The sequence below is a fragment of the Microtus pennsylvanicus genome, chromosome X (genome assembly GCF_037038515.1).
Source record: "Microtus pennsylvanicus isolate mMicPen1 chromosome X, mMicPen1.hap1, whole genome shotgun sequence".
Taxonomy (NCBI): Eukaryota; Metazoa; Chordata; class Mammalia; order Rodentia; family Cricetidae; genus Microtus; species Microtus pennsylvanicus.
In genome coordinates, this window is record NC_134601.1 from 29,354,372 (window position 1) to 29,376,321 (window position 21,950).

At 42.4% G+C, this 21,950-nt stretch overlaps 1 long non-coding RNA gene and 1 other non-coding gene across 3 annotated transcripts in view; both read right to left on the bottom strand.

Annotated features, from left to right (window-relative positions):
- Positions 1 to 260: 260 nt before the first annotated feature.
- LOC142840233 (uncharacterized) overlaps positions 261 to 21,950 on the bottom strand; it is a 76,742-nt gene continuing 55,052 nt past the window's right edge. The window contains exons 2-3 of one of the 2 annotated variants that reach the window (XR_012908925.1): positions 1,197 to 1,291; positions 261 to 280 (exon numbers count right to left, since the gene is read on the bottom strand). This is a non-coding gene — a long non-coding RNA (uncharacterized LOC142840233). Of the gene's footprint in view, positions 281 to 1,196; positions 1,292 to 1,752; positions 1,814 to 21,950 lie in introns of those variants that run through there. The other variant, XR_012908926.1, reaches the window with a different exon arrangement.
- Trnaa-cgc (transfer RNA alanine (anticodon CGC)) lies at positions 6,267 to 6,338 on the bottom strand. Its single transcript has one exon. It is a non-coding gene; the product is annotated as a tRNA-Ala (tRNA).

The window sequence follows — 21,950 nt, forward strand, 5'->3', positions numbered from 1 at the left end:
CGTTTAAAAAAGGCCAGTGAAATAAACACACTTTGCCCCTGAAACCAAAGCCACAGAAACACACTCTTTCACTTACCAATTCGGCAAAACAAACTAACCAATATCTCAGCATTAAACCAACCAATCCCTGAGCAGGAAAACCAGCTGATCACTGAGCACAAAACCAACCTGTACCGGTTCAGTTGGGAGCTGCCTTTCCCACTCTTGGAGGGGCAGCCACCTCCTTTACTCTTCCCTCCCAGTGAATCTCTTGAATGAGGTTTGGTGAGACCTTCTTTGCCTAAGAAGAACAGAGAAGCAATGACTTCTACTGGAGACAAGCAGAGGAGAAGGGAGCAGAACTGGAAAAGCTTCTCCTAGCAGAGCAGAGTTGTTACTCTTCTGAGGATCTGAGCAGAGCTGTAACAACCTGGCTGGGGAAACCCTCCCCTACCAGAGCAGAGCTGTTACTTTGGGGCAAACTTTCCCTGAAGCAGGGCTGTGAGCTCCTAAGTTTAAGGTGAATTGTGGTATTCCTTGGCTCCTGACTGCCAGGATCCCTTTCCATCTGAGCAGCAATGCTTACAATATACACAATTTTTAAAACATTGCAGTCTGGGTGCCGGGAAGATATCCCCAGGCTGCCTGACACCATTCTGTTCAGGCAGGTGCCAGTCACCCACAGGCCAGCCTGCATTGTCAAAGCCTGGGCTGGCCGGAAGACATTCACAGGTCTACCCGGTACTTCAAGGGGGCCATTATGGTGAGCAAAATGTGTGGTGGAGAAATGGGAGAGAAAGAGCAGCAGAACTAGCTGTGATAAACGGTGCAATGGAGGACGTGAAGGTGGAGAGGAACAGGCTGAGGAACAACCTAATACCTTCAAGCTCAGGAACATGGATTCAAAACAAACTTCTTACCCAGACCCAGAAAAACAAATGTAATATGTACTCTCTCATGAGTGACTTTTAGACATAAAGCAAAGTAAAACCAGCCTACTTTCCACAACACCAGACAACCGAGACAAGAAAGAGGATCCTAAGAGAGACATTCTGGATCTACATAGGAAGGAGAAAAAGACAAGAACTCCTGAGAAAACTGCGAGTGTGGGGGTCACAGGAGAGGAGGACAGGGAGACCGTAGGAAGGTAGGGAAGTGGAGTTAAATGTATAGCTCATTAAAAACAATAAAAACCAAACATCTTAGATATAACAAACCTCTTTTCATAAGTTGAGAAGCTTGCTGTTAGGACGTCCATCAAGTGTCAGCTGTATGCTCTTCCAAGTAATGGTTGATAAATGAAGACAATGCCCTGATGGGGAAATACAAGTTTGAAAACCATGCACCAGATCAAGGAATCCTTGTATCTAGGATACAGAACATCTCACAGATGTCATTAAGGTAAGTGCTACCTATGGGTTTTCATGTAATAGAATAGAGATGATTCTAAGTGACCAAGAGTATTGATTTCATTATAAATGTGAATGTATTTGAATTCATCAAGCAAAGAAAAATACTCTTCAGGTTGCTTGTTAAGATAAAACCTTAAACTACTGACTTTTAAGCACATAACCCTTAAATGTTACACTGAACAATTAGAAATGAACGAAAAATAGTATCCAATTACAAATAAAAGTAACCTAAGATAAAAATTCTGATCTTTGAGAAATGCTTAAAAGAATATGCAATTAAGAGATATTTTTGAAACTCAAAATTATTCTATGGGCTCAACTTTAGTGGCAAAATATTACTTTTTCAAGGGTTTTATCAATCATGTCCCAACGTTCTGCTCAGTCTGGCAGACATCATAGCACACTGGGTTCTTCCCCATGAACTCCTGCTTCTGGGTTGCAGAGATTAAACCCTTTATGTTTACACTAGAAGGTAGCATAAGGGAAAAGAAAACTCATGAAATAGAGGAAACCAGGATGAGGAAGCACATAAATCCCAGGGGATGCAATGATGGTGCCTTGTCTGTGCAGACGACATTAATGGAAGGTACACAATGATGTTTTTCCTCCTCCCAGGTCATCTCACCACCCTGGGCACACACAGTGATAACTGTGACTGCAGACACATATTGGGAATGTGAGCTTGTGCATTTCCCATTCCCGTGGCAAGAACTCCCCCTCTCTGTGTGCACTCAGGCCCCTACTTTCATGCCCCAGCCTTCCATGGGCAGCACAAAGGAGGCAAGGGAAATCCGCCAACCACATAAATACACAGGTTTTGTTTTCTCTCAATTCAGGCTCTGAAAATTATTCTTTGAGGTAGGCATCATTACTTCCTTTCCACACAGGGGCTCAGATAGTACAATGCTTAGCTGCTTAGACCCAGGAAATTCTCCAGAGGCACCAGATGAACATTGATGCCATCTTAAATGGATTCCTCTGGCCAATATTGGGACAAATGGAGCATGGAAATAGAGAACGGCAATAGAGAGGAAAACAGTTTGGGAAAATGGGTGTTGAGCCATACTGATATAAGTCAGCACATGAGTAAAGAACTATGGAGATAAGTAAGCAGTATACTACACACCAGGTCATCATTGAAGAGGACCAGGAGAATTATCACACAACCTATCACAGCAGTGAGTGATTAACTAACTTTCACACATATATATCCAGGGACATATTTGCACAAGCATGAGCATATACACAACACACACTAACAATTGTCAATGTAAACACACAGCTCTCACCTCGAAGGAAGAAGATAGTTCACTCTGGAGTCAAATATCTGTGAGTAAACATGAGAGAGACAGGTTTATGTTAGTACAAATTACATGTTACAATATGGAAACAGTTTCATGAAGTTTCTATAATAACAGAATGAAGAAACTATAGACTCTATTTAAGTACATTGGTGATAATATTAAGTAGACTATTATGGTAAAGCAGAGAAACCTCAGCTACAGGCACTAGCTGCTATGTGATGACACACAGTGCTTTGACTGGTAGGAACTTAGAGCTTTGTTAAGGAGACATATTCTGATATTTTAAATGTCAGGTCCAACATCATCTGTTACTGACAAGGTGTTAGGTAAGTCCAACACAGGGGGCCCAATGAGTGGCTACTCATGGGCTCAAGAGAACACGAAGGAAATTGTAATTAGGCCCTGGGACTGCGACTTCCACCATCTCCATATCACTGCAGGTCTAAGAGTCAATCAACCAGTCTTTGCACACCAACCTCTGCCAAGGAATTCCTGTACACACACACACACACACACACACACACACACACACACACACACACACCTCTCATTCTCACTCTCCTAGCTCCCTGGTGTTTATTGAGAGCTCAAGGGGTTCAATCACGTTACAACAGATTCATCTCTGACCACTCACGGGATGGTGAGAGCTACTAACTTATGTGGTTTGAATGAGATTTCTGTGAGGATGGCCATGGACTTGTCTCTTGGACATTTCTCTGATTTGTTTTAGACTGTCAATAATAACCTGTAAATGCCAATTAGAAAACAGGGAAAAGCTGCATTACACATCAAATAAAGTTTTCATCATGGGATAATTCATGCTTGCAACAAAAAATATCTTTGTAAGTTTCATTGACACTTGTTTCCTGACAGTTTACAGAAGATTTAATAATTTGTTCACAGAAAAAACAATACGTAGGAATTGTGTTTAAAAAATAATACCAGTTATAGATGAATCAAAAAGTACAAATATTTGTGAATAATTTTGACACATAGATCCATAGTGCTGATAGGCTGAGAGATTTTGAAACATTGCTGAATTGGAGACAACCTGTCTTATGAAGGACAACTATTTTCACGGCTCAAACAATTCATTATTAGTAAGATGTCTGTTGATTTAAAACTGAGCTACAGATTCAATGCAGTAACAATAAAATTGCACTTATTCTTTTTAAAAATTGAGTGGATAACTCAACAATTCATTATTAGTAAGATGTCTGTTGATTTAAAACTGAGCTACAGATTCAATGCAGTAACAATAAAATTGCACTTATTCTTTTTAAAAATGGAGTGGATAACTCTAAACATTGTAGTTTAAATGCATAGCTTGTGGAAAATCCTTAGAAACAGACAAATGTTAGAGAACAACATAGCGTGATAGGAGACCTCTGTTTGAACCTACAGTTATTGTACCAGCATGCTATTGAATCAATGTTGGCAAGAAAAAGTCCAAAACCTACAGTCCACGCTCACATCCACACATTTACAGACCACTGCCTATATCAAGTCAACATTTTTCCTGTACCCAATGCTGGCAAGAAGCTTGTGTGTAGTGCGTGTAGTGTGTGCTGAGAAGAACTGACCATACTCCTGCTGCAGCCTCCCAGGCACTGGGATTACTGGCATATATACCATAATTGGATTATTAGAGAACTGATGTTTCACAAATAAATAAGACAATTTGATGCAGAAAGATGGCCTTTCAGGAAGCAATGCTGAGGCATGTGTATATTCAAACCCACAAACATAAATGAGGACTTACATCGTATCATATGTGAAGACCATTCAAAATAGATTACAGATGCAAAAATATAAAAATCAGCCTATAAATGACAAACAGGACACAAGAAGAAAATCCCTGTCACTGGGTACCAGGCAAAGATTTTGCAGACAAGACGCCGAATAAAAACCGTAACTGAAGAACTAGAAAAGGTGGGATCTTACAGTTTAAAATTTCCTGCTCTTCCAAAGACATGTATGAGAACTGAGATGATAAGTCTGAGCCAGGAGAAATGTTAGAAATACATTTATCTGATAAAGCATTTCTATGAACATACGGAAAACCTCAAATGTCAGTCATAAAGTAGTCATTGAGACCCGTGAAATATTTCGGGTGTGCTTCTCAAGGGGGCATTGATAGGATCGCCCCCTTTATAGAGATTCATTAGAGATATTAAGGCCATAGGTAGCGTCGCAGGGATTCTGAGGAGAGATCAGGGCCACCTGGCAGGGCAGGCCCACGGAAATCGAAATTAAAATGCCAGACTGGTGCCAAGCACAAAGTGTCCCGCACCTGCAACCCCTTCACGAGACAGCCAAGGCAGGAGAATCACTGAGAGTTCTGAGCCAGGGTAGGACACAGTGAAATGCTGTCTCAAATCCAAACAAAACCGCAGATTACTAAAAAGAAAATCCTCTAACCAAGTGAGTCTTTTAGCACTCATCTGAGACATGTAAGGGTAATTATGGACTAGTATTTAGGCTTTCCCTCTTAAATCTCACCGGTCCTATGGGCTAGCAGTCTCATGGCCTTTTCACAAACAAGGACATGTACAGACGGGTCTGGGGAAGAAGGGGTTAGTGGAGAGGAAGGTGCTCGCTGGGCATCCAGTGGTAAATAAAGCTGGGAATAAATAGCTGAATATTAAATCATTCGAATAATATTAAAACTGCTCAAAGAGAAAACAATTGCTTTCTTTTCTGTTTGCCCAGAGATCTGACTGACTGCAACTTGGAAAGAAGACAGCCCTGCTATCTCCCTTCCCTCTTAAATCTCACCGATCCGAAGGGCGAACAATCTCATGCACAGAGTAGGAAGTCGGGATCACAGAGTGCTTATTTGGCCTCATCTCCCTCCTGCTCACTCTCCCACAACTCCCCTCCTGGACAATGGCTCCAGCACAGCCCGGTACAGAACAGCACAGGAGGAGGCAGAATGGTCCCAAGTCTCTCTCCTTCCGGAGATACACAGGCTGCAATCCCCGAGATATGAGTGGTCCTACTTGGGTCTGGAATCCCTGCATCTGCCTCCCAACCCTCAGAAAGATTCTGGTGCTCACCTCCGTGAATCCATAAGCTTAACTCAGTCCAAACACCAGGAACTGAATGCTGCTTTCAGGACATTGTCCAGTCGCCATTTGAAAATGGTCGCCATACTGACCTCGGTTTCTATGACAACCGCAATGAAACCTCCCCCTTAGTAACCAGGAATGGCTCCGCCCAGCCCTCCCTTTCTTTCTCTCAGAGCAAGAAGTCTTCACCCTTGTTTTCACCCAAGAAAGTATACCCATCATCTGAGAAACTGTCCCTCTACGAAAGCAGAGCTTTCATTTGTTGTTCGATCTGTGAACAAAACATCCCTGGAAGCATGCCCACGTTCTACTCACCAGACCATGGCGGTGTCTATGGAAATGTCGTCACAAAAATGAACATTGCTGTCACGGTGACAAATGGGCAATTTCATCCAATAATTAGCTATACATATATGACCTCATCACGGGAATTTAAAGTCTGGGACACCTTGTACAGAAACATCCTGAAAAAGAACAGTCAAAGGTTAAAAATATTGTTTTGGAGATGCCGGAGCTCGAACCCGGGGCCTCATATATGCGAAACATGTGCTCTACCTCTGAGCTACATCCCCACACCTGGTAACGGCTTCATCAAAGCCCATGTGAATTCAGAGAGACCGAGACAACATTCAGAGACTGCAAGGGTCTGCATCCGGTCCTTTGAGCATATTGGATTCCAGGTTGAGTTTAGTGTTTTGATAGGATTCCTGGGACTATTGTTGCATGAGAAAACAATCTATTTTCAATCAAAGGAAAAATAATAACAATAAAAATAATAAAAAAACAACGGTAACAACAAACCTTATGCTCTTTAAAGCAAGGTAAGCTAACAATGAATGATACTTTAAATTACTCAGTCCCATCAATTTTACTTCAACTTTACCTTGCAGGTGGTTCAACATGCCAGTATCATGCAGAATTAATAATTATGTGTTGCTGATTACTGATATGCGGTCATATCAGAGAGTATGAGTATCTTCCTGAAACCCTCTCTAGCATACCTCCTTTCTCTTTTAAAACACGCTTTAGTAGTCGGGCTTGAAAGGTAGTTTTTATAATCTTGGTCAGGCTGGTCATTTTGTTTCTTAACTTTGCCAATACTGTCCATCACTCCATTTATGGCAATAACTAAATGTGCGGTAGCTATTGGTTCATAAAACCCTAAGGTTCTGTCACTTTCTGCATGTTTATGTATCTCACCGCACGCTTTGTAAGTTCAAAAATGAGAGGGTTTCTGAAATATGTCCTCCTTTTCACACATCATCTAGTATATGTCTCAATATACAAAATCATTAAATAAATATTGTATGTATGTTCAGATAGTGAGAAATGTGAGTATTTTTAAAAGAAAACAATCTATCTTTTTTCATTTACATACCAATCCAAATTTCTATTCCCTCTCCTCCTCCCATTCATTGCACTTACCCCTCCCCCAGCCCACCTTCATCCACTGCTCAGAGAGGGTAAGGCACATTTCCCAGAGGAAGGAGCAAGGCCCTCCCCACTATATCCAGGCTGAGCAAGGTATCCATCCAAAGACAATGGTTCCCAAAAAGTCAGCACCAGCAGCAGGGATAAATCCTCATGTCACTGCCAGTGGCCCTGCAGTCTGCCCCAGCCATAAACTGTCACCCACATTCAGAGGGTCCAGCTTGGTCCTATGCTGGTTCCTTCCCTGTCTGGCCAGAGTTGGCGAGCTCACTTCAGCTCAAGTAAACTGTTTCAGTGGGTGTCCCCATCATGGTCTTGACCTCTTTGTTCATATTCTCACTCCTCTCACTCTTCAACTGGAAAAAATTAATAAATAGTACCTGAGAAGATGCCAGACTATAGAAGACTGAGTCCACACTTAAGACATTGCTTAACCTCAACAATTATTGGAATACTACAAAGAATGATATTAAAACAGGGCTTTAATATATAACTTCTAGATAAAGACAAGGAGTAATGGCAAACAGGTGAGCTAGTGTGGTAGACTGAGAGCTTCCTAAATTAAATGAAGACAAATCAAAAAGAGAGGGATGGAGGAATGGAATCAAAAGGTAAATGAGGGCAATTGAAGAAGCAATAACATCTCAGTGCTGATTGTGGTCTAGGTTTGAGATGTTGGTGGATAAGTACTGATAACCAAATGACCTAGAAGTAACAAAATATGAGTCAGTGTATCTCTGTGAGCCATGACCCTTTTGTGTTAACTTTCATTCTGGGAATCTTCCTTCCATTTTTATCCATAATAAATTTTCCCCATAATCTATCCTGATTATAATTTCCCTTCACTCTACTCCTCCCAGTTCTGCTCCACCTTCCCTTCTATCAGGATCCATTCTGTTTCTATCTCTCAGTAGATAGTAATAGGCTTCTAAGAGATAACAGCAAAGCACAACAAAATAAATTAGAATAAGACTTTAAATCACAATTATCAAATAGAAATTGGATGAGGCAAATGAACAGGAGTAAAAGAGCCCACAAGAAGACCCAAGAAACAGAGACCCACTTGTTCACACACTCAACATCCCCACAAAAATACAAATAAAAGTTCTCCTAAAATACTGAAAGAGATAATATACACATTGAAGACCTGGTGCAGATCCATGCCTGCCTCATGCTTGCTGCTTTGGTCTCTTTGAGTTTCTGTGAGTTGATTTAGAGGGACCTGTACTCCAGATGGTAATCAATCTACCTCAAATTCCAAATAAAGCCCTTTCGTTATGTACTCCAAGGACACTTTACCCTACCACAAGGACACTTCTACGTGATAGTTGTATTTTATCTTATTCTAATTCATTTTGTTATTATTTTTATCTCTTAAGAGCCCATTGTATTCTAATAAGAATCAGAAAGGAGGTGGATCTGGATGTCATGGGAGGAGGGGAGAAACTGGGGAGGTTAAGGGGAGAGGGAACTCTAATCAGAATATATTTAAAGAAAAATGTGTCTTTTAAACACAGGGCGAAAATAAGAAAAGTATCAGGATAACTATTGTGATGTCGTGCTTCTAACACAACCTTGCTGTACAACTGTCCCTGCACACAGGAAAGGGCTCCCTTCTCACCTCGCTTTCACTCAAAGCAAAAGTCCTTCCTTAGAAGGCTACCAACTGAGAAGCAGAACTAAGATGACCTAGGTGGGGACTCAGACAATTGGCAGAACTCACTTTTGGAAATAAACTATCTCCTCTCAGGAATTTTTGCATTATAACAGTGAGTGTAGGATCTATCATGAAGACATAGCTAGGGATATACAGTAGGACTGTGGAATATAAGGTAACTCTTTTCAGAGGAATGTCTAAGATGGGCCATCCACCTATGGCAGAAAACTGCAAGATTTTTCTCCAAACATTGACTAAGCAGTCAAGCAACATTAGAAAACCGAACAACAACAAAAACAAACAAAAAATGCCCAAAGTGTTATAGTTGGGTCTTGAGGTAGACTGATTCCCAATCTTCTGAGAAACCACCATACTGATTTCCAAAGTAGCTGTACACGTTTCCACTCCCACCAGCAGTGGAGGAGTGTTCCCCTAACTCCACATCCTCATAAATTTATCTTAGTTGTCCTCATAAATTTATCTTAGTCATTCTGACAAGTGTGAGATGGTATCTTAGAGTAATTTTAATTTATGTTTCCTTGTTGATTAAGGATGTTCAGCAATTCCTTAAATGTCTTTTAGCAATTTGAGATTGTCCTGTTGAGAATTATCTGTTTAGCTCTATACCCCAGTTTTAAATTGGGGTATTTTGAGCTTCGTTTCTTTAGTTCTTTATATATATTGGGGATCAGTCCTCTGTCAGATGTGGGATTGGTAAAGACCTTTTCCCATTCTGTAGGATGTCATTTAGTCTTATTGAGTGTGTCCTTTGCCTTACAGAAGTTTTTCAGTTTCAGGAGGTCCATTTATTGTTGTTCTCAGTGTCTGTGCTACTCCTGTTATATTTATGAAGCGGTCTCCTGTGCCAATGTGTTCAAGGATACTTCCCAACTTCTCCTCTATCAGGTTCAGAGCAACTGGATTTATGTTGAGGTCATTGTTCCACTAGGACTTGAGTTTTGTGTATGGCTGAAGATTTGGATCTATTTGTAATCTTTTACATGCTGACAGCAGTTATCCAGCACCATTTGTTAAAGATACTTCCATTTTCCATTGTATATTTTGACTTCCTTGTCAAAAATCAGGTGTTCACTGGTGTGTGAATTAATGCCAGCGTCTTTATTTGATTCCATTGGTCCATGTGTCTGATTTTATGCCTACCAAATTGTCTTTTATTACTATAGCTCTATGGTGAAGCTTTAAGTCAGGGATGGTGATGCCTCTGGAAGTTCTTTTATTTTACAGGATTGTTTTAATTATTCTGAGGATTTTTTGTTTTTCCATATGAAGTTGAATATTGTTCTATAAGTCTGTGAGCAATTGTGTTTGGATTTTGATGGGTATTTCTTTAAATCTCTAGAATGTTTTTGGTAAGATTGCCATTTATATTATGTTGGTCCTACCTATGCAAGAGCATCCATGAGCGTGGGAGATCTTTCCATTTTCTGATATCTTCTTCAGTTTCTTTCTTTAGTGTTGTAGGGCGCCACTCTGTAATATGGAGTGAGCGGCGAGCTGCGTCCCCAGCACCCGGCCGCCCACATGGCCAGCTTTACACCCCAAATAATTACACAGAAATTGTATTCTTTTAAACACTGCTTGGCCCATTAGCTCTAGGCTCTTATTGGCTAGCTCTCACATCTAGATTAATCCATTTCTAATAATCGGTGTACCACCACCTAGAGAAGCTAAATAAGAAGGTGAACCCAAAGAAAAACATAGAGTCATTCTCCTGGATATTATCCTTCATCAGGCGATGAAAGGAGACAGAGACAGAGACCCACATTGGAGCACTGGACTGAAATCCCAAGGTCCAAACCAGGAGCAGGAGGAGAGAGAGCACGAGCAAGGAACACAGGACCGCGAGGGGTGCACCCACACACTGAGACAATGGGGATGTTCTATTGGGAACTCACCAAGGCCAGCTGGCCTGGGTCTGTAAAAGCCTGGGATAAAACCAGACTCGCTGAGGACTACTGAGAACTCAAGAACAATGGCACTGGGTTTTGATCCTACTGCACGTACTGGCTTTGTGGGAGCCTAGGCAGTTTGGATGCTCACCTAACTAGACCTGGAAGGAGGTGGGCGGTCCTTGGACTTCCCACAGGGCAGGGAACCCTGATTGCTCTTCTGGCTGATGAGGGAGGGGGACGTGACTGGGGGAGGGGTGGGAAATGGGAGGCGGTGGCGAGGAGGAGGCAGAAATCTTTAATAAATAAATAAATATACAAAGTAAAAAAAGAAATAGCATGAAAGTCAGACAATAAAGTTAGGAACTGTCATTTAGTGGGATTAATTCCTAATTATTTCTCAAAAGTGCAATATCCCATTATCCGCCTGTTAACTTCACAGTTATGGGCTTGTTTCGGTGATTTTGGACTTGCAATAGCTCTGAAAGCAGCTTTTTCAAAATTCTTCCAGTAAACTGAAGAATAAAAAAAAACTGGTATTGAATAAATTTTTTTTTAAACCAACTTTCTAACAAGAGAAACAGACACACCCAAGGGTGGAGGGCTACCTGATTCCAGGAGGTGGTGTGTGTCTGGCTGAGTCTTGCTAGATGGCAGGAGGGAGGGCTGGGGCTGGGGTGCTGTCATGTGACTTTCCAGTTGGCGAGCCCCGCCCTCACCCTCCAGGACCAAGTACCAGAGCTGTCTCTCAGGTCCTTGGGTTCCCAGTTACTGTTCTTGCTTCTCTCAGATCAGTGTGAGGCTTTGTGCCTAGACATATAGGCTGGGGGTGAGGCCAGCTGGGCGCTAGGAGGGAAAGATTGGAGGTGGAGTTTGGGACAAGGGAGGAGGACTTGTGTGTAGACCTTAGAGCCAATGGGAAACGGGGCTGCTGGGGAGCTTGCAGCCTCTGAACAGATGGCAGATAAGGCAGACAACCCCAAGTATCCCCACCTGCTGGCTACAGCCCATCCCAGGACCTCAGCTGCCTTCACTGTCCCTTATCGGGGACCCCTTGGAGTCCCAGTCCTAGACAGGGGTTGGGAGAGGTTCTCTAAGAGAGGGCATGGGAAGGAAGGAAGGAAGGAAGGAAGGAAGGAAGGAAGGAAGGAAGGAAGAAAGGAAGGAAGGAAGGAAGAAAAACAACCATTTCTGACCGAAAAGTTGTTCAGCGCCAAGGTGGGCTCTTGAGTTCCAGCCAGGTCAGGGAGACTCACAGACCCCAAAATATTTAGAAGAGCGTTCTCCTTCGAACCAAGGCCTGAAAAGAAATGGCGGCTGGGGTGCAGGGAGGGATGGAGGGGGACAGGTCCTGAATCCAGAACAGTTTCCCAGTCCCCGCTGTTCACTGAGTGCACAGCCCCTGACCCGTGTCTTGTCAGTGCATATTTGAGTCTGCTGTTGTCTGCTTGCTGAGACACCCGGAAAGGAGGTGCAACCTGCTCTGGATGCCTGCAGGTCGGGTGTACAGCAGCAAGGACAGGCTCACAGGCAGAATTGGGCTCCACTGCGCACCCCACCATCTTTCGCAGTGTTTCTCACAGTGAAGGAGCACAGGGAAGGTGGCAGAGTCTCCCAGGGTATGTTTACCTCAACTGTGAGGTGGGGTGGAGGCAGCAGGCACACTTGGAAGGCAGACAGGCTTAGGTGGAGAACCACTCTCAAGGGCAAGTTGCAAAGGCTAAGATGAATGTGCCTGCGGTGCCTGCTCCTCAGCCTTCGTGTCTTCTCTATTTTCTCTTTTTCCCCACCCCACCCCCACCTCTGCTCCAAGGACAGAAATATAAATATCTGGACCTGGACGAACTCTCGAGTGAGAAGGAAGGAAGGAGTGCCTTCAAAGCGAGGACAGTGGAAAATGGTACAGAGTCACAGGAGGAGAGACAGTCAGAAGCAGCTTTTTCTCTGGGAGACAGAGAGCTGTCAGAAAAGCAGGCAAAGGCAGGAGATGAGGGGATGCTGCTAAAGAGCCAAGAGCAGCCACAGCCTGAGAGAAGGGCAAAACAGGAAGGAAGTCCAGAGAGACAGGGAAAGCCAGAAAGTAAAGGGAGCCCTGCAGGAAAGCGCCCGGCTGAGGACCACAGGCCCAGAAAGGCCAAAAGAAAAAGCAGAAGGGGCTGGCCTACTGCCTCAAGGAGTATAAAGAGGCTCTCCAAGGCATGCGCTTCAGCAATGAGCACAAGATGAGAGAATCTGACAACATGGCAAGGGTGAAGAAGGATGAGAGAAAGAACAAGCAGAAGATGGCGCAGATGTTTGGGATGCAAAGAAGTCTGCAGGACCCCTTCTACCCAGGGACCCAAGGGAACTCAGGGGTGGCTGCAGTGTCCCCCAAGGGACATTGATGACATCCCTTGTGTTTAGTTCCTGGGCAGCATTTGCATAGCGCCCTAACCTTATGCTGTTGCTTCGGTTTAGGCTTTTCTCCCGTTCGCTGTAGCCTGTTTGACCCAATGTCTGCCATGTTCTGATTCTCATGTAGTAGATTTTCCTTCCCTGCCTGGGAAAATACTCAGAGCGCATAGTCAAATTAAAGTCGTTGAACCACAGAGCCCTCTATTGGGCATCAGCCCACTTTTGTTAAACTGCAACACCCAGCAGTGTGCACCGAGAAAACAAGCCTGAAACTTCCTTGTGTCTTCCTTTATTGTTTTCTCAATAGTTTGTTGTCTCCCAGGATGACTGCTCCTTCTGGGCATCAGATACAGGAATTGCGAGCTAGTCACATCTGTGCATGGGGAGATGGAGTCAGTGCATGTTTCCTTCTGGGTGTAAACTAGGAGGTCATATTTGTGTTACTCCCGGGGCTCCATGATGGAAGAATCCATCTCTCCTTTACTGCTCAAGGCAGAGCCTTGGCACCTGTGAAATGGGGATACATCTTCCCATGCTGGGGTGTGGAGAGGAGCGCAGGAAGCCTGAGAATGAGAACTGTTGTGCCTTGCTCCTGCCTCTTCCCCTGCATAGGAGTCAGGAACTTGGTCAGGCACTTGTGGCTGGGTCAAGGGAGGTCTCCCCTGTGCCCAGGTATAAGTCCAGATAACTGAGAGTCTGTGCCATGTCTCCATGGCGCTGTGTCTTTATGGTACTGTTCTTCCCTTCTCTCAGGACACTGTTGCTGATGGTGATCTGGAGGCCCTGCTTAGCAAAGGAATCCTTTAGCTGGACAATAGGGTAGAGAGTCCCACTCTGATTCCAATAGGATTATCTTTTCCTTGGTTGAGGACTCTTTTATCATTTGGGCCTTGATAATCCGTGAGATTCATGGGCTCTCTCTTTCTTGGTTGTCTGTTCCCACAAGCCCCTCCAGGAAACTAGAGCCCAACAAAACAGGAAACAACATGGATGACCATGAGTGTTGTATTATGAGCAGCAGGGCTGCGTCCCCAGCACCCGGCTGCCCACATGGCTAGCTCTAGCTTATGCCCCGAAATAATTACACGGAAACTGTATTTATTTAAACACTGCCTGGCCCATTAGTTTCAGTTTCTTATTGGCTAGCTCTTACATATCGATCTAACCCAGTTTTATTAATCTGTATAGCCCAGGAGCTGGCTTACCAGGAATGATCTTAACCTGTGTCTGCCTGGAGTGGGAGAATCATGGTGACTCCTTGACTCTGCTTCTTTTTCCCAGCATTCTGTTCTGTTTATTCCACCCACCTATGTTTTATCCTATGAGGGCCAAGCAGTTTTTTATTACTTAACCAATGAAATCAACAGATAGAAAGATGACCCTACTCCATCATTTCCCCTTTTTCTGTTTAAACAAAAAAGAAAGGCTTTAATATAGTAAAATTACATATAGCAAAACAGTTATTAAGCAAGAATCACAGTTACAATATTTATATCTATTTTATCTTTTATCATAACAATGGAAAACTATAACTACCTATCCATTCTTCAACTCCATCAAAGACTCCAAAAGGATATAATATTACCTAAGTAAACAAGAAATCCAAAGCTCTAGAAATGACAGAGACATCTCGCTGCCTGGACAGTCACCCAAAGTTTCTCTGTACCGTTGGGGCATCCATCTTCAGCCTACAGGCCCATAGTATCCAGCAGACATTTCCATGAAGCAGGAAATTTCAAAGACAGTTTAGTCTTTGAAATCTGCTGTGTCCTGCAGAATGTCTCACAGACTCTTTCATGAGTCATGAACCCAAAAAGACCATCTCACCTTTAGGCAAGTTCAGCAGTCCTCTCTCTGAGGGTTCTCTGTGTTCATTTTATGCAACAGTCCAGGCAAGAGCAGTTTCTTGCCCAAATGGCTATCAAACTCCAAAAGGATCCTCTTCGATGCCCATCTTCCTCTCGAAGTAGATTGATGCCCCCAGGAGCAGAGTGTCTCATTGTCATGAAAAGTCCCAAGTTATTAAAATATTTTAAATGCCATATTCTGTAGCCTTTGAGAGATATGAAGAATGCCTATCTGAAATATATCTCTATATATCTAGAAAATCTAAGTAACATGACTACAAACTTGACTATTATTTATGATTATCCATCAACAACCTATATTTCCTATTATACATTACATTTTAAATGAACTACACAATCACAATATCTTAATCAATATCATAAATACATATACATATAACAAAATTGACCTTAAAATCCATACCAATGCAAATTATTCATACCTATATCATTTCCCCCTTTAAATGCAAAAGAACATTTATAAACCATATTTGGGAACATGGGCGCAGTTTTTTCTCTCCAAACTGCTTCCTGCTGAATGGAGCGTCGTTAATGAGGTCTTTCATGGTATAACCTGTGTGCTAGTTTCATCTCAGTTGGCAGTTGAGTGAAGTAATTTTTTGAGGGTGTTCACAGGAACTTTTTGGGAGGCCGTGGTCTATCATACCAAATTGGGATAGATGCAATCCACAGGGTCTGGTCCTCTGTGAAAACAAAAGAAGACCCGCTCCAAAGCATCATATCCTTAGACCCAAATTTTGAAATCGTAATACCCTTATGATATCCATCACATGAGCACTGCTGCTGTCCAGTAATCTGAGCGCTCTCATATCTTTCTTCAGGAAATTCACCTTAGCCCTCTCTTTCTGTTTCCACAGAATCACCACCGCCCCTGTGAGTTTTCCTCTATCAGTATAGTATGAGGTTATTTTCTTACAGGTGTTTTAAAATAGACCCTTTTTGGAACATGTGCCTGTTTTCTAAATTATTACTAAAATGGCATGGAGTTTCCACATACTCCAAAACAGGCATGTACTCCATCTAAAACCACTCATTCCAACCCTAAGATGGCTCCCTTAATTAAGATATGTGCATCCCTGCTCCCCTATCCAACCTTCCTTTATCCCAATCATCCCGTTTCCCCAAGTTACCCCCATCCTTCCCTTCTCACTTTTTTCTCCCTACCAAACAAAGCCCAGGTCCAGACGGTTTCAAAGCAGAATTCTACCAGAACTTCCAAGAAGACCTAATACCTATACTTCTTAATGTATTTCACAATAGAGAAACACAAAAGTCATTGCCAAATACCTTTTATTAAGCTATAGTTACCCTGATACCAAAACCACACAAAGACTCAACCAAGAAAGAGAATTATAGGCCAATCTCACTCATGAACATCGATGCGAAAATCCTCAATAAAATCCTGGCAAACTGAATCCAAGAACACATTAGAAAAATTATCCATTATGATCAAGTAGGCTTCATCCCAGGGATGCAGGGCTGGTTCAACATATGAAAATCTATCAATGTAATCCATCATATAAATAAACTGAAAGAAAAAAACCATATGATCATTTCAGTAGATGTTGAAAAAGCATTTGACAAAATTCAACATCCCTTTATGATAAAGGTCTTAGAGAGATTAGGGATACAAGGGTCATACCTAACTATAATAAAAGCTATTTATAGCAAGCCGACAGCTAACACCATATAAAGTATTCATTGATATTTTGAATTTGTATGAACTTTTAATTGTCATTCCTAATCTGATCATCGTTCTAGCAGGTAACATTTTGTTGTTCTTCTTCTTTCAGTCAAGATGGCTGACAAACTTGACATGTCGGAAATAGAGGAATTTGACAGATCAAAACTGAAAAAAATTACTACCGCAGAAAAACATACGTTTCCATCGAAGGAAAGTAAGTCATGGAGGTTTCTAGTTGAGAGGAACAGAGGTGAAAGTTAGCATAGTCAGTTAATAAACCTAAGTAGTAGTAAGAGAATTATGATAATTAATGCAGCAGTTAAAATATCAAGTAGTTGTCTTTTATTTAGATAATGTACATGGTTTGCATGCTAGGTTGCAGTAATAATAGTATCTAGATTCATTTCTTCTTACAAAATTACTAAAATTACATTAAAGCTAATTCTAGAATATTGGATGTAGCACTATATAAATCTCGATTTTGCCCAGGTTTTATGTTAATGTGAGTATTACACATTTTTCAGGATGCAACAGTTTGAATCTATGCTTTCACACATAAAAACTGTGCAACCTGTAGTTTAGGTATTCTAGTAATATCTATAAGATAAGGTGGAAGACTAAGTTTAGAGTTTGTGTGTGTCCCAGCTTCCCAGCTTCAAAGGATCAGTTTGCTGTTCAGAAAAACACCCTCCTGGAGAAACTCAAAGTGAACTTTTAAAAGCTGAGTGGCATTTTCATCTTGTCGGCTTTAATTGAAAACTCAAGAATTCAGCCAGGTCCTGGTTCTATCTTAGCAGGGCTAGGACAGAATCCAGTGACCAGGGTAGACTATAGAGCCCTTCCCCCCCACCGCCCCCCAGCTCTGAAGCTTCCACCTCTCAAACCCTTTTAGTCAAGTGTATCCTAAGACACTCCTTTACCAGGTGAACATCACCAATCTCAAAGCTGGGGTAATTGGGATTCACACATTTATAACTGCAGGGCAGGACAGGGTCATTTGTCTGAATTGTGCCATTTAGAAATAACTTGTCACTGTCCAGTGCCCAGTTTAAGGGACAAAAGAATGAGAATTAAACCTAAAAGATTGCGCCCTATTCCCCTGTGCCTGCCTCAACTCTCTTCCTGGCCTTTGCCCTTTCCTCGGAGTTGCCTGTCCCCTTGGGCCTTCTAAGGTGGGACTCCCAGGACCCTGCTCCAGACAGCAACACGGAAAACAAACAAACTGTGAAGTCCTCTTCAAAATGGGATTCCCTCAGCCACAAAATACTACTGCCTCAATGTCGGCAGGCCCCATCTTGCCTGGTCCTCCTGGGATCCAAGTTCTCACCTGTGTGGTACAAGATGTCTGGTAGATCAATGGCTGAGTGCCCTACTAGAGAGTGGATCTCACTGGTGTGGCCTAGAACAGCCCTGAGTTTATAAATTCCACTGGACGCCCCGCCCCTTGCTCCACCCATCCCTCTGTGACATCAGACCCTTATGTTATGCAATGCCTTTCTGATTGGTCAGCAGCCCTGGCTTGCTATGTCCCCTCCCCAGCTTTTAATTTTGTGGGTGTCAAAGTTTGTTCAATTTTAAGACCTCTGTGCTTATAAATGTAGGTATTTAGACTGTATTTGATAGTAGGGACAAAGTCTTTATGACAGTATCCACCTCCTTGTATAACAGTTGGAAATCATTACCATCTAAAAAGACAAATATTTTAGCCAGACGGAGTGCTACAGTCCTTTATTCCCAGCACACAGAGGCAGAGGCAGGTGAATCTCTGGGAGAAGTCAGCATGGTCTACATAGTGAGTTCCAGGACAGAAAGATCTACATAGTGAGATCCTGTCTCAAAAAAAGACAAATATTTTCTACTGCATGGGAATTGAGATGAGAGAGGAGTCACTGGGCTAGTAATATTTTCTCACAACATTTATTCAATCAAATTTACTATTAACAAATTTAGTTTTTACTAGCTTAATTCAGGGAGGACTGCCACAGGGGTGATCAAAGCTTTCTAATAATACCATTTTATTAAACATACATCATATTTGGCTCTATTCAATCTTGTTTTACAAAAATTAACTCAAAGGAATCCCTTTCTTATTTCTTAGCTAGGCTATCTTCCAGAAAATTATGTTTGAAATTTTATTCCAGGGCATAGCATGACTAGTCACTTGACTGAAGACAAAGAAATCCTGTCTTGAAAAACCAAAATATATAAATAAATATAAGTTTTAACGAAAAAATAAAGAACTAGGAAGGACTTGAGCTTAATTGGACATTGGTCTAAGTTAAAATAAACCAGAGGCTCCATGGGTTAAAATATTCAGTTATATTATTTCTTAATATATAAGGAACAGTATTTGGGTATATTTTATTGGTTTTTTGGAGCACAGATTAGTGTTACAGTTTTCCTTTAACCCCAATATTTCAGGCTATGCAAACCTTGTTATAATAGCGACTTAAGACACACAGGGCTTTGAGGCTGAAGAATTGGCTTAGTGGTTAAAAGCTCATCTTCTCTAGCCAGGCGGTGGTGACACAGGCCTTTAATCTCAGCCCTCAGGAGGCAGAGGCAGGTGGATTTCTGGGAGTTCAAGGACAGCCTGGTCTAGAAGAGCTAGTTCCGGGACTGGCACCAAAGCTACCGAGAAACCCTGTCTCAAAAAACCAAAAAAAAAAAAAAAAAAAAAAAAAAAAAAGCTTATCTTCTCTTGTAGAGGACACAAATTTGATTCTCAACAACTAAAACTCATAGCTTACAACCACTTGTAACTCTAGCTCCAAGGATTTGATACAAATTTCTGAACTTTGGTAGGACTTACACTCATACACACACACACACACACACACACACACACACACACACACAGAGAGAGAGAGAGAGAGAGAGAGAGAGAGAGAGAGAGAGAGAGAGAGAGAGAGAATTACAAATAGAACAAAACATTAAAAAAATGAAATAACATATTCTAATATTGAGTTGAGGAGAGGGTTCCTTGGCTAAAGGGCTTGTTGCCTAAGAATGAGGACCTAAATTTTAATATCCAGCACCCAATATATACCAATCAGATCTGCTATATGTCGATAACCACAGTGTTGCAGGAGACAGAGGCAGGAGAATCCCAATGTATCACTGTACAGAGAATCTAATAAACAGTTCTCATGAACAATAGAAATTAGTCTCAGCAGACCAATGCAGTATAAATAAAATGAGACAAGTTTGTGGTAACATTCTTGAGTTATGGCATGAGGACACACAGAGTGAGGGCAGAGGGTTGTAATTTTGAGACTAGTCTGAACTTCATGATACTGTCTTAAAAACAAAAACAACCAAACAAAACCCAGCCAGGCATGGTGGTTTATATTAATCCCAGGACTTAGGAAATAGGTAAGTGGATTTGGGGAAATTAGAGGCAAACTTCTATGTGATGAGTTTCAGTACCGCCAAAGTGACATAGTGAAATACTGGCTCAAATTTTTTTTTAACTGGATTGGTGGTGGCGGCACACGCATTTAATCCCAGCACTTGGGAGGCAGAGGTAGTCAGATCTCTGTGAGTTCGAGGCCAGCCTGGACCACAGAGCAAGTTTCAGGACAGGCTCCAAAGCTACACAGAGAAACCCTAAGGAAAAAGAAAAAACTTTAAAGAAGAGCAAAATATTAGTATACAAGTAAAACCTCGGTCTTCCTCTCCTTCTTTATGTCTGTACACGAGTGTGTATATGTGTGTGTGTTCTATGCATACATGTGTGTGTATGTGTGTGTTCTGTGCATACATGCGTATGTGTGTATTGTGTGTTCTGTGCATACTTGTGTGTATGTGTGTTCTGTGCATACACGTATGTTTATTCTATGCATACATGTGTGTGTTGTATGCGCACATGTATGTGTGTTCTGTGCATACATGTGTGTGTGTTCCGCGCATACACATATGTTTATTCTATGCATACATGTGTGCATACATGTGGTGTACCCTTCATGCACAGAGACCGGAAGAGGAAGCTGTGTACTCTGATCTATCACTCTACACCTGATTCTGCTGAGACAGCATCTTTCACTGAACCTGGTGCTAGGCTGTCCATCTGCAGGCCCCAGAGATTTTGGGGTCTCCATTCTCTTCAGATTCAACAGTCCAGGGGTTACAGGAACCTGCATAGCCATGATCAATTTTTACAAGGATTCTAGGATCTAAACTCAAACTTTTGTGTTTGAATGGCAAGAACACTTAACCAACGAGTACTCTCTCCAGCTCCCAGTTAAGAAATTTGTTTAGTTATTTTTTTGTGTTTTTTTAATTTAATTTTCCATTCAAAAATTACACTTGTTCCACTCCTCCCATTCCCCTCCCGCGTCCCCCGCACCTTCCTCCCTCCCCTCCCTCCTTAGGAGAGGGCAGGGTACCCTGCCCTGTGGGAAGTCCAAGGCCCTCCTCCTTCCATCCAGGCCTAGGAAGGTGTGCATCCAAATAGACTAGAGTACCAAAAAGCCAGCACATGCAGTAGAAACAGGTCCCAATGCTATTTCTCAGTCAGCCCCCATTGTCAGCCACATTCAGAGAGTCTGGTTTGATCACAGGCTCGTTCAGGCCCGGTCCATCTGGCTTTGGTTAGCTCCCATTAGATCAGGCACACTGTCTCAGTGGCTGGACCAGTCCCTCACAGTCCTGACTTCCTTGCTCATCTTTTCCCTGCTTCTGCTCTTCAACTGGACCTTGGGAGCTCAGCCTGTTGCTCTGATGAGGGTCTCTGTCTCCATCTCCATCCTTCGTTTAATGAAGATGCTATGGTGATACTCGAGATAATCATCACTGTGATAGTGGGGCAAGGCCAGCTCAGTCACTCTCTCCTCTGCTGCCCAAGGACCTAGCTGAGGACATCTCGTGGACACGTTGGATCCTCTCTAGAGGCAAGTCTCTTGCCAACCCTAAAATGGGCCCCTTAATGTAGATATCTTTTTCCCTCCTCCTATATCAGCCTTCCTCTATCTTCACCTTCCCACTCCCCCAAACTCTCCCCAGTCTTAACCTTCTCCCTTCTCTCTCCCCTTCTCCCCTTCCCCCATCCAACCCCCTTTCCTACCCCTACTCCCATGTTCCCAACTTTTGCCTGGCAATCTTGTTTGCATCCAATTTCCTGGAGGATATATACTTGTTTTTTTTGGGGGGTTCACCTTGTTATTTGGCTTCTCTAGGCTTGTGAACTATAGACTCAATGCCTTTTGTTTATGGCTAGAGTCCACTACTGAGTGAGTATA